Source organism: Microtus ochrogaster, unplaced genomic scaffold (genome assembly GCF_000317375.1).
Source record: "Microtus ochrogaster isolate Prairie Vole_2 unplaced genomic scaffold, MicOch1.0 UNK12, whole genome shotgun sequence".
Taxonomy (NCBI): Eukaryota; Metazoa; Chordata; class Mammalia; order Rodentia; family Cricetidae; genus Microtus; species Microtus ochrogaster.
Window position 1 is genome coordinate 1213045 of NW_004949110.1, and position 10448 is coordinate 1223492.

The window sequence follows — 10448 nt, forward strand, 5'->3', positions numbered from 1 at the left end:
GCCCTTAATGTCTGTGCTGCTGGGGTTATACCTAGGAAGCGATCTCCTGTGCCCATCTGTTGTAGGGTACCTCCCAATTTCTCTTCTATCAGGTTCAGTGTGCTCAGACTGATATTGAGGTCCAAGACTTTTCTTAAAATCTAACTAGCCACTTGCACTTGAAAAGATGACCTCAAAGTACTTAAATCCAATACATTATCTATGTAGTTAGGCAGTCATTTCTGTTTAGTGTATCATGTTTTTGTGCTCAAACTAGTCATTCTTATCAATTCATTTTTCTGTTAAGAGGAAATAAGATACTGCAAGTTTATATTTTTCTTAATTTCCATATTCTAAGTGCAGGTCTCAGGCAATGATAATTTAGACTGTATATTTTATATCTTATTCTAATCTTCTACTGTTTAATAGATTTACAAAAACCTAAATAAAAACAGAGTTCCAATTGATTTGTATAATGGGGTGTGACATAAAAATTCATGATATGTAGTCACATATTGGTGTATCTCATTTGAGAGATTAATTGTTTTTTTAAGTACCTGGATGGAATAGAATGTAAAAACTCACCTAAGTATAAAAACAGATCTCATAATTCCCAAACAGAATGCTATCAGTTGTATTTCAATCTTACATATTAAACTCCTACTACCCTACTGTATTATATGCTACAGACAGATCAAAACAAAGGGAGCCAGAATTTCTAAGCATTTATGCAATCCTCAAGATAACAAAAGGGATAAAGTAACTGTAATACAGAAACACACAGACTGAATGTTTCCTAAGTTACTGCTGCGAAGTAAATTTTGGATGGGCTTAAGTTTGATCCTAATTCATCATTATTTTTTATTATGCCTTTAAGCCTTTTCACTCTACCTTTTATAGATAAAATGGAGGAGTGGAGGGACTAGCGAAATGTCTCAGCAGTTAAGAGCACTGGCTGCTCTTTCAGAAATCCTGAGTTTAATTTCCAACAACCACATGGTGGCTCACAACCATCTGCATTGAGATGTGATACTGTCTTCTGGTGTCCACACATACATGCCAGCAGAACACCGAATACATAATAAATAAATCTTAAATAAATAAAGTAAAATGGATGAGTGGACTGGGATAGAACGTCAAGAAATAAACCTGCCCGTCTACTAGGGAAATTGAATTCTAATAGACAGAACAATAAAGTCAGAGCCTTATTTCCCATCAGTTGCACAACTCAACTCAAATGAATTAAATATTTAGGCATAAAATTTGAAGCTGTGAAATAACTTAGAAGAACACATAGGAAGCATATTTCAGGATCCTGGAATTGACAAGTGTTTTTTGCATATGACTATAAAGCATATGAAACAAAAGCAAAAATAGACAAATGGGATCTTACCACATTCAGAGCTCTATCAGAACAAAAGAAATAAGGGGAAGAGATAACCTGCAGGATGGGGAAAGTACTGGCAAGCTATACAGTTGATGAGGGGTTGAAATCCTGACTAGATAAACCATATAAAAAATTCAGTAGGAAAAACCAAAATCCAAATGAATTAAAATAGAAAACAGACATCTCTCAAAAGAATACATACAAATAGTTGAAATGTACATAAAGAAATGCTCAACATCACTAATCACTAGGGAGATGCAAATGAAAAATAAAATGAGTTATTAGCCCACCCTAGTAAAGTTGGCTAATGTTTACAAAACAAAGCTAAGGCTGATCAGTGCTGGTAAGGATGTTGAGAAATACACATACACACAAGACACACACACACACACACATACACACACAGAGAGAGAGAGACAGAGAGAGAGAGAGACAGACAGACAGAGAGAGAGAGAGAGAGAGAGAGAGAGAGAGAGAGAGAGAGAGAGTTGGAATTACTATACACTGTCAGTGTGAATTTAAATTAGTAAATCCTACTGAAAATATTTGGAGCTTCTTTTTTATGTATTATTTTTTACCACTTATTGACTTTCTCAGTGTCTCGATAGAGATGATGCTATCAACAATTAAAGCTGTAGCCCCCACATGATTTAATAGTCCTATGGCTACACACACACACACACACACACACACACACACACACACACACACACAAAGTCACTTGCCTGTGGGGTCTTTTGGATAATTGTCTTTTTTTATTTTCTACATGGGTGATAACTTAAAATTTAGATACTTTATGTCAACGATGAAATCCTTATGTTTGGTCCTAGATGAATGCCAGCAATGTCACTTGGCCAAATATTGCAAATTAGGTTGGGTTTGTTGCAGACAAATGTGTTTATGCGGGACTGAAAGGTGTGTGTATGTGTGTGTGTGTATATGTTGTCATTGATAGTAATATTACAAAATAACTGCATTCTGATATTTTAACACAGAATTACTTTGAGTTTTATTTCATAATAGCCTGAAGTTTCTATTCTTTTCTTTCTTTTTTTTTTTTTGGTTTTTCGAGACAGGGTTTCTCTGTGGTTTTGGAGCCTGTCCTGGAACTAGCTCTTATAGACCAGGCTGGTCTCAAACTCACAGAGATCTGCCAGATTATGATCTATAAATTAGTAAGTATATTATGAGTTAATAGTTAGACATCCACAATAATGTTTTCTTGGTACACCCTGAGGAACATAGGAGAGTTGGGTAGGAAGGTAAATATGATCAGAACGCATTGTACAAAAATTCTCAAATAATTAAAAAGTTTTAAAAATAATAAACCTCAAATGATAAGATATTCATAAAGTACATAAAATTGATACTATAAATAAAAACAAAATGATACAAATATTTTCTTCAATTTTCTCTACTATCTCCAATAAATCTAACATGTGGAAAAGAAAAAATTCAAGACATTTTTCAATGCACTCCCTCTTTTTTTTTTGTTAACTCCATTTCTTCAAATACACAATCCTGTGGAATATTTGCTACAATATTTCCCATCCCAGGCTGTGGAGTTAATCATGCTCCTTTGTAGATGGAATCTGAATAAAAAGGCCTAAGTTCCTGGGCTGTCTACATCAAAGCCTTAACTTACTGAGCATTTGATGCTCAAAGCTGCTTTCTGATTGGTTATATACTTACACTTCTCTTTTTGACCCCAGACTCAGTGTCTGTTGTTATGTTCCCTTTTCATTTCCAAGTTTGTTCATTTGGGTGTTCTCTCTCTTCCTTTGGATTAGTTTGGATAAGGGTGTGTCAATCTTGTTGATTTTCTCAAAGAACCAGCTCTTTGTTTCATTAATTCTTTGTATTGTTTTCTGTGTTTCTATTTTGTTGATTTCAACCATCAGTTTGATTATTTCCAGTCTTCTACTTCTCCTCGGTGAGGCTGGTTCTTTTTTTCTAGAGCTTTCAGGTGTGCTGTTAGGTTGCTAATTTGAGTTTTCTCCATTTTCTTTATGTGGGCACTTTATGAACTTTCCTCTTAGCCCTGCTTTCATAGTGTCTCATAAATTTGGATATGTTGTGCATTCATTTTTTGTTGAATTCAAGGAAGACTTTAATTTCTTTATTTCTTCTTTGACCCAGGCCCTCTGAATGTGGTTGACAGTTGGGGCAGACTGAGGGGCCAATGGCAGTGTCACTGGGATTTGTCTCTATTGCATGTTCTGGCTTTTTGGGATTCTATTCTCTTTGGATGTATACTTTGCTCAATCTGGATGTAGTGGGGAGGGCCTTGGACTTTCCACAGGGCAAGGTACCTTGCCTTCTCTTAAGACTGGAGGGGGTGAAGATATGTGAAGAGAGTGGGAGAGAAGTGGGAGGAGGGGAGGAAGTGGGAATTTGGATTGCTATTTTTTTAAAGTAATAAAATAAAATAAAAAAAAAGAAAATCAAGGGCATATGTAAAATCTAAAGAGAATTTATCAGCAAAAGATGAAAGCTAATTTGTGGAAATATCCAGTCAATATACACTATCCCATAGAAAAATCTCTTTTTGAGTCATTTAAGTCATAACTCTGAAGCTCTAACAGTGTATGACATTCTATGTGCATTTTATCTTGTGTTCATATTCATGGTAAGGCAGACTGAGAAGTATGACAACGAAGTGAACGAATGACTCAACAGACATGTTCAATTAGGAAAACTGGCCGCCAATGGCCATATTAATTACTATTCCTAGACTCTATGTTCAAGATCTCATTTTTTCCTACTTTGGAAATAAAAATACAAGGATACAAGGATACTAGCTAAGCATTGCTGACAAAAGACACTAAAGATATGAAGCAGGAGTAATATTCTCACTAGCTTTCTCTAGTATTAACCCTGACATAGTCACCTAGATTCATATTTTATTGTACCTCTTAAACTTAATACTAGATAATAAAAATTAGTGTTAGAGGACTCTCATACAACTTTCGTCATATTACCCTGATCACTGTATGTATGAAGAAAAGCCTAACTTCAGATTGTCTAACTGTAGTAATAAGAGCGGCGGGGCGTCCCCAGCACCCCGCTGCCCACAAGGCTAGCTTTACCCGAAATAATTACACGGACACTGTATTCTTTTAAACACTGCTTGGCCCTTTAGCTCTAGCCCTTACTGGCTAATTCTGATATCCCGATCAACCCATCTCTAATAGTCTGTGAGCACCGGTCTTAGTGAGCACTGGTCTTACCGGGAAGATTCTAGCCTACGTCCATCCTGGGTAGGAGCTTCATTTCGTGTGCCACAGAGAGCAGAGCTCTCGCCTCTGCCCGCAAGAGTGGAGCATCGTGTCTCTCTGAGGCGTCTGCCTCTGAGAGGAGAGCTGTCCAGTCTGACCTCACTTTCTTTTCCTTCCAGCATTCTGTTCTGTTTACTCCTCCCACCTATGTTTTAACCTATTAGGGCAAGCAGCTTCTTTATTGAATTAACCAATGACCTTCCTCCATCAGTCTAACTTAATGAAGGTTTTATATAAAATCAATTCATGGGAAACAGGAGTCCTCACATGTTTCCTTGGATTATGCTCTATAACTTTTTTCTTGATAAACATATATAAGATAACTTATACAACTCACAAGAGAATTGTTTTACCTACAAAAACTGAAAACAATTATAGAACAACTCAAGCTTGTTTTGGAAAAATTCAAAGGTAAAATAATACAATTGTAAAAAATCTGTAAAGAATACTTGGAAAAAGGTCTAGTGATAGTTGATAATTTTATTTTGGACTTCATTGTAATAAGTGTTATACTGATTTTACCATATATTTTATATATTATATATTTTATTATACAGTTACTGTATCAACAGTAACTGGGAAATTCCAATAGTATTGGTGATACTTAATACTCACAGATTCAAAGTTGAAGGAGCATTTTCCATATATCCTAGTCCTCCATCTGCATATGAAGAAACTGTATTTGAGCTGTCATGTACCTTTGCAAATATGATATAGGTAGTTAAGGAAGAGACTAGAATCTGGGTTTATCCATTGGTTCAACACATTAACCAGCTCCATGTATTTTACTTTTACCTTCAAACTAATAGTAACAGATTAATTTTTACTCACAAAGGCTGTTTTAATACATGACTTATAGTTTATAGGCACATTGGAAAAGGTTGGTATGCTTCTATATTGTGAAAAATTACTGTTTTAATATTATTAAAAAGTAATTTGTTGCTCAGTGTGGTAGCACATACCTATAACCCCAGAAATTGGGAGGTAGATGCAGGAAGATCAAGACTTTAAGAAAAGCCTCGATTACATATTAACTTAATGGTGATGTGGGATACAAGAAACACATTACCTCAAAAAAATCAAAACAAAACAAAAAATGAAAATAAAAATATAATAATTACATTTTTTTGCTGTTGAAACATTGACAGTGGTTCTGAAAGTCCTATCACCTTCCTTGTTCTTCAGCTATAGCTCTCTATGTTCCAACAAAAGTCTTCTGATAATTGAAGGAAGGCTTCCTAAGGTGGGGATGTGCTGACTTGAGTCCTAGTAGGACAGGAAGAGGAATCCACAGCTGAAGGAACATGACTGAACAAACTTGGACACCTTGGCTCTAAATGGCATCAGATGCTGCCGTTGCCGAGTTCCGTGATCAGAGGGTAGTTAGAACTGCTAAGGAGGTGTTTGGTAAAAGACACAGGTATCCGGTTCTGTGCAGAAATGTGATGTGGATTCTGCTGAGTAGTGCATAGTTTCTAGATATGTCTGTGCATTTAACAGTGAGATGCAAATATGCTTCCTTTATATATGCTTGGGAAGTCCTTCTCACAATTATTTGTAAAGAAAACAGTAGGGAGTTTACTGGCAAAGATATGTGTTCATGGCAGGGAATGGAGCAGAGAGACAAAGCTAATAGAATATGAATCTTTTTAAGAGCATGGCCAAAGCAAGGTCCTGTGACAGAGCACTAAACATGAGGCTAGAACTGTAATTATAAGTAACCCAAGACCTCCAGCATAAAAGAACAAAGAATAATGTGAATGTAAAGAAATTTGTTGAACTGGTCAGGGCCACATTCTTTTTCACCTTTCTTTGAATCTGTTTTGTTTTTCATCCTTGATACATATAGAGTTGAGAAAAAATAATCCGTGTGAGGGATACCTGGAAGTTTCCCAACTCATGCTGTTGTTTTCTTTACTCTGTGTTCTCCCAGAGCTCCATGCGACTCCTTTTGATTCCCATATCAAAGACATATGCTACATATATTTTCTTTTCAAAATGTATTTTCTTACTCAACAGTACTAACAGCAAATTATTTTGAATGCTGGCCAAGAAACTCACGTTCTACCGCTGGTTGTAGCCACAGGCACTGCCTTTGACCCGCAAATCTGTCTTGTGCATTGCCTATCACAGAACAAATGAACAGGGAAGCCAAGAGTCCTATCGGGGAAGGCTGATTGTGAATGTTCTGCCAACCATGACAGCCTTGAAGAATCAGAACATGGCTGGGCCATCAGGTGTACACCAAACATACTAATAAGTGGAAAGTTCCAGGGATGTAGCTCATATTTCCAGGAAGCAGAGAGGTGAAGTAGCTCATTCTCAGGTTTTGAAGAGGGGACCTCCTACTTCTAAAAGAAAGTGGGAGAAATATCAGCCCCCACAAACAGAGCACCATAGTTCACCCACCAATGAATTTTCAAATTTATTTTTTTCAACCTGAGAGTAAAATTTCTTGAACATTCTATACAAAACAGCAAAATCCCGTGTGGATATTAACTATATCAGCTGAAAAAAAAACCATGTTTAGTCAATAAAACCAAACCAAAACACGAACAATGGACCCCTTGCTTGCCCTCTACCTCTTCCACGCATAAAGGAAAATGCAACAGCTGGTGAGAATGACTCGATTAAAACAGTGCTCACACCTGTTCCATTAGACATTTCACACACACTAATTCTGGTTTCGTTCTCAGTTTTAACTGCTTAGTTAGGCTGCATGATTATGTTATGTTATGCTAGGAGAAATGTCTGAAAACAGTGTGTCCTGTGAAGGCATGAGTAAACTGTCTAGAAAAGATTGTTGGTCTGTAAACTTTACAAATTATCTAATGGACTTTTTGCTTGATGTTCTATGCTCCTAACAGACTCCATGTGACTTCTAGGAAAAGAAAAGTGTGCTATAAAAAGAAAAGGCAAGTGATATTTTTATTAAGCAAACCAGCAATCAATAATAAATTTCTTTAATGCTAACAGATACTCTTCTATTTCTATAACCATAAACCTATAAACATATTTTGTATCATACCCTCCCCCTAATTTTCCTTTCTCTGAAACCAATTGCTGAATTTATTTATGTCCACGCATCCAGACCTTTCATACAGCACATCTTTCTGTGGTTGCCTTCAGGAGCAAAACCCGAATCTTCACTCTTTGTGGTTCTGGTGATAACAAACTCAGGAAAATTCCTTCACTGCAATCAATCTTGGAAAAATTCACTGATCTATAATTTAAGATTATTTGGCTGTTCACTGGCAAACACATAGCGCAGTCATTTAGTGACTCCTGATCTGAGTTTTCTGAAATTCATTCTCATGCTGTGTTGTGACTCACAGCAGAGAAAGGAGAGAAAAACAGCAGCAGGTTTCAGGCAACTGCGCTTTTCCATAGCACTGCCGTTGCAGAAGTCACTTAAAAGCTTCCAGGAGACTCAGTGATGGCAAGAATTGTCTAAGATAGTTCATACTTATAGATGGACTAACAGACACATGTATGTATTTACACACAAATACACATGTGCACATGTGCAAACATGTATTTCTTATGATGAACTCATCAGGAAGCTTCTCCTTAATTAGGCTCAAGTTTGTGAAGAAGTCAGCTGCTCTTTCCCTGACACAATTTCACTAAAACTCTTTCTAGACAGTATTTATTATCTTGTAAGTCCAGAGATAATCATTCCATTCAATCAGAACTCATGAATAATTCAATAATCCCAACTTCACATAATTTCTGGTTCTACTTTTTCAACCAGTGAAAGAATCATTTGTATCATTTATTTATTTTTGGCGACAATGAGTACAAAGATAAAGGAGGTTTTATTTTGTGAATTTCTTTTCAAAGAAAATGAACTTCTTGGCTCTTTCATTTCAAATTGGCCAAAAGCAGAGCCACACAAACAGAACAACAGTACAAATGCACAGCAGTCACCTCTGAGAATTGTTTCTATATAAATTTGTTGAGGGAATTTTAATCATTGTAAATAGTTTAATATTATTTTATACACTATTGCCAGGAAACAATTATAGTTCCTGCCAGACAATTTTAGCTATAATTTCAGGGGTCATTTCAGCAAAGTGCAATTTGAAAACTACATTTGAAAGAGTCTGAACTGCTTTAAGCACCAAGAAGTTGATAACATTTATTCGTAGGCCAGAAAATGTGGCTGTTTCTCATTTTCTGACATAAACACTGAGAGACAATAAAAGACATTGTCTTTACCCTTCACAACTGTTTTGTTCTGTGGAATTGTCTGTAGCATTTGTGTCTATACAATCTAGTTTGGAAGCCATTACCCTCAAGCTCCTACAGTATAGTCTCTGTCACTTTTACAAACAGGAGGCTGGAGTGATAGCTATATCTTTAAAAATTCTACTGGCTCCATGTTTGCCATTAAATCCTATAAGTCCAACGAGAACAGACAGTCAACAGGTAGATATTGTTCAAATCCTCTTTTTAAATGTTTCATTACTATGAAAATTCTTATTTTCCTATTACAGATTAGCCAGGAAGTTGTAATTAATCCATCATAAGCTCTCTTTTGGTATTTTTTTTTTTACAAAGATCAGAATGAAATAGTTTACAATTGTTGTTTTTTGGTAAAATATACTATAATGAATTATGAATGTCACTGTGAGCATGGATCAAGTGATGAAGTAACAGAGATGTTAGCTGAGGCATAGCTTTTATTTATATTCTAGTTGTTTAACAAGAGTCAAAATGGAATCATCAATTTAAAAGACATTAAGTAGAAATACTATTTGGGAAATATATCTTCTCAATTTGGGTCTTTGGGAACTTGCTTCCTGGTGAAGGGCAAGTTGAAACACTGTAGTGCAGTCATTTGGTTATTTGGTTACTTCTCAAGTTTATTCAAAGTTTCAAACATTGCAATCCTGTTTTTTTTTTTTTTTTTTTTGAGACAGGGTTTCTCTGTAGCTTTGGAGACTGTCCTGGAACTCGCTCTGTTTATCAGATTGACCTCGAACTCACAGAGATTGATTGCCCTGTCTCACAAAACTAATCCATAAAATTGCTCAAAATGGTCTTAATTAGGATATAACTATCTTTAAAAGGTTTATGAAAACAAAAACTAAAAAGACAAATCTTAGAATTGCTGTAAGGTGTATCCAGGATGCTGGTCACAAAACAACCAAACAGAAGCCAAAAAACCAAATCAAACTAAAATGAACCAAAACAAAAAAACAACCAATCACCATCATTACCAACAACAAACAACATTAATGTATCAATGGTGTTACCCATCACTGACTCTTGCATGCTTCAATACTGGCCTCCCAGAAAAAGCTACCCACTTATGAAATACTGGTAGGAATATTATGTGTAATTAACTCCCCTCTGACTGGTTTTGAGACCTGCTCCACAGGAAAGAATTTCATGCCTGGTCAAAAGCCCATGGGTGTGGAGATCATAGGCCTGAGATAGAACTTTCTATTATTTTTCTGCTAAATAGTCATGGTGTCAAACTGTTCTCTAAATATTTGTGTTTATATCTATTGATCCAGTTAGTCAGAGTCAATTTGTTTTGGTAGAGGAGAGCATCCGATGCAGAGATGAATAACTAATTTAAGACCTGAGAACAAGTTAGTGCCTAGTCCTAAATCAACCCCTCTGCTACACAACGATCAGGGAAGGTGACATAAGAGGAGACTGAAAGAATGCAAGAGCCAGAGGATAGTCAGCATGCTATCAGATGCAGAGGATAGTCAGCATGCTGTCAGATGCAGAGGATAGTCAGCATGCTGTCAGATGCAGAGGATAGTCAGCATGCTGTCAGATGCAGA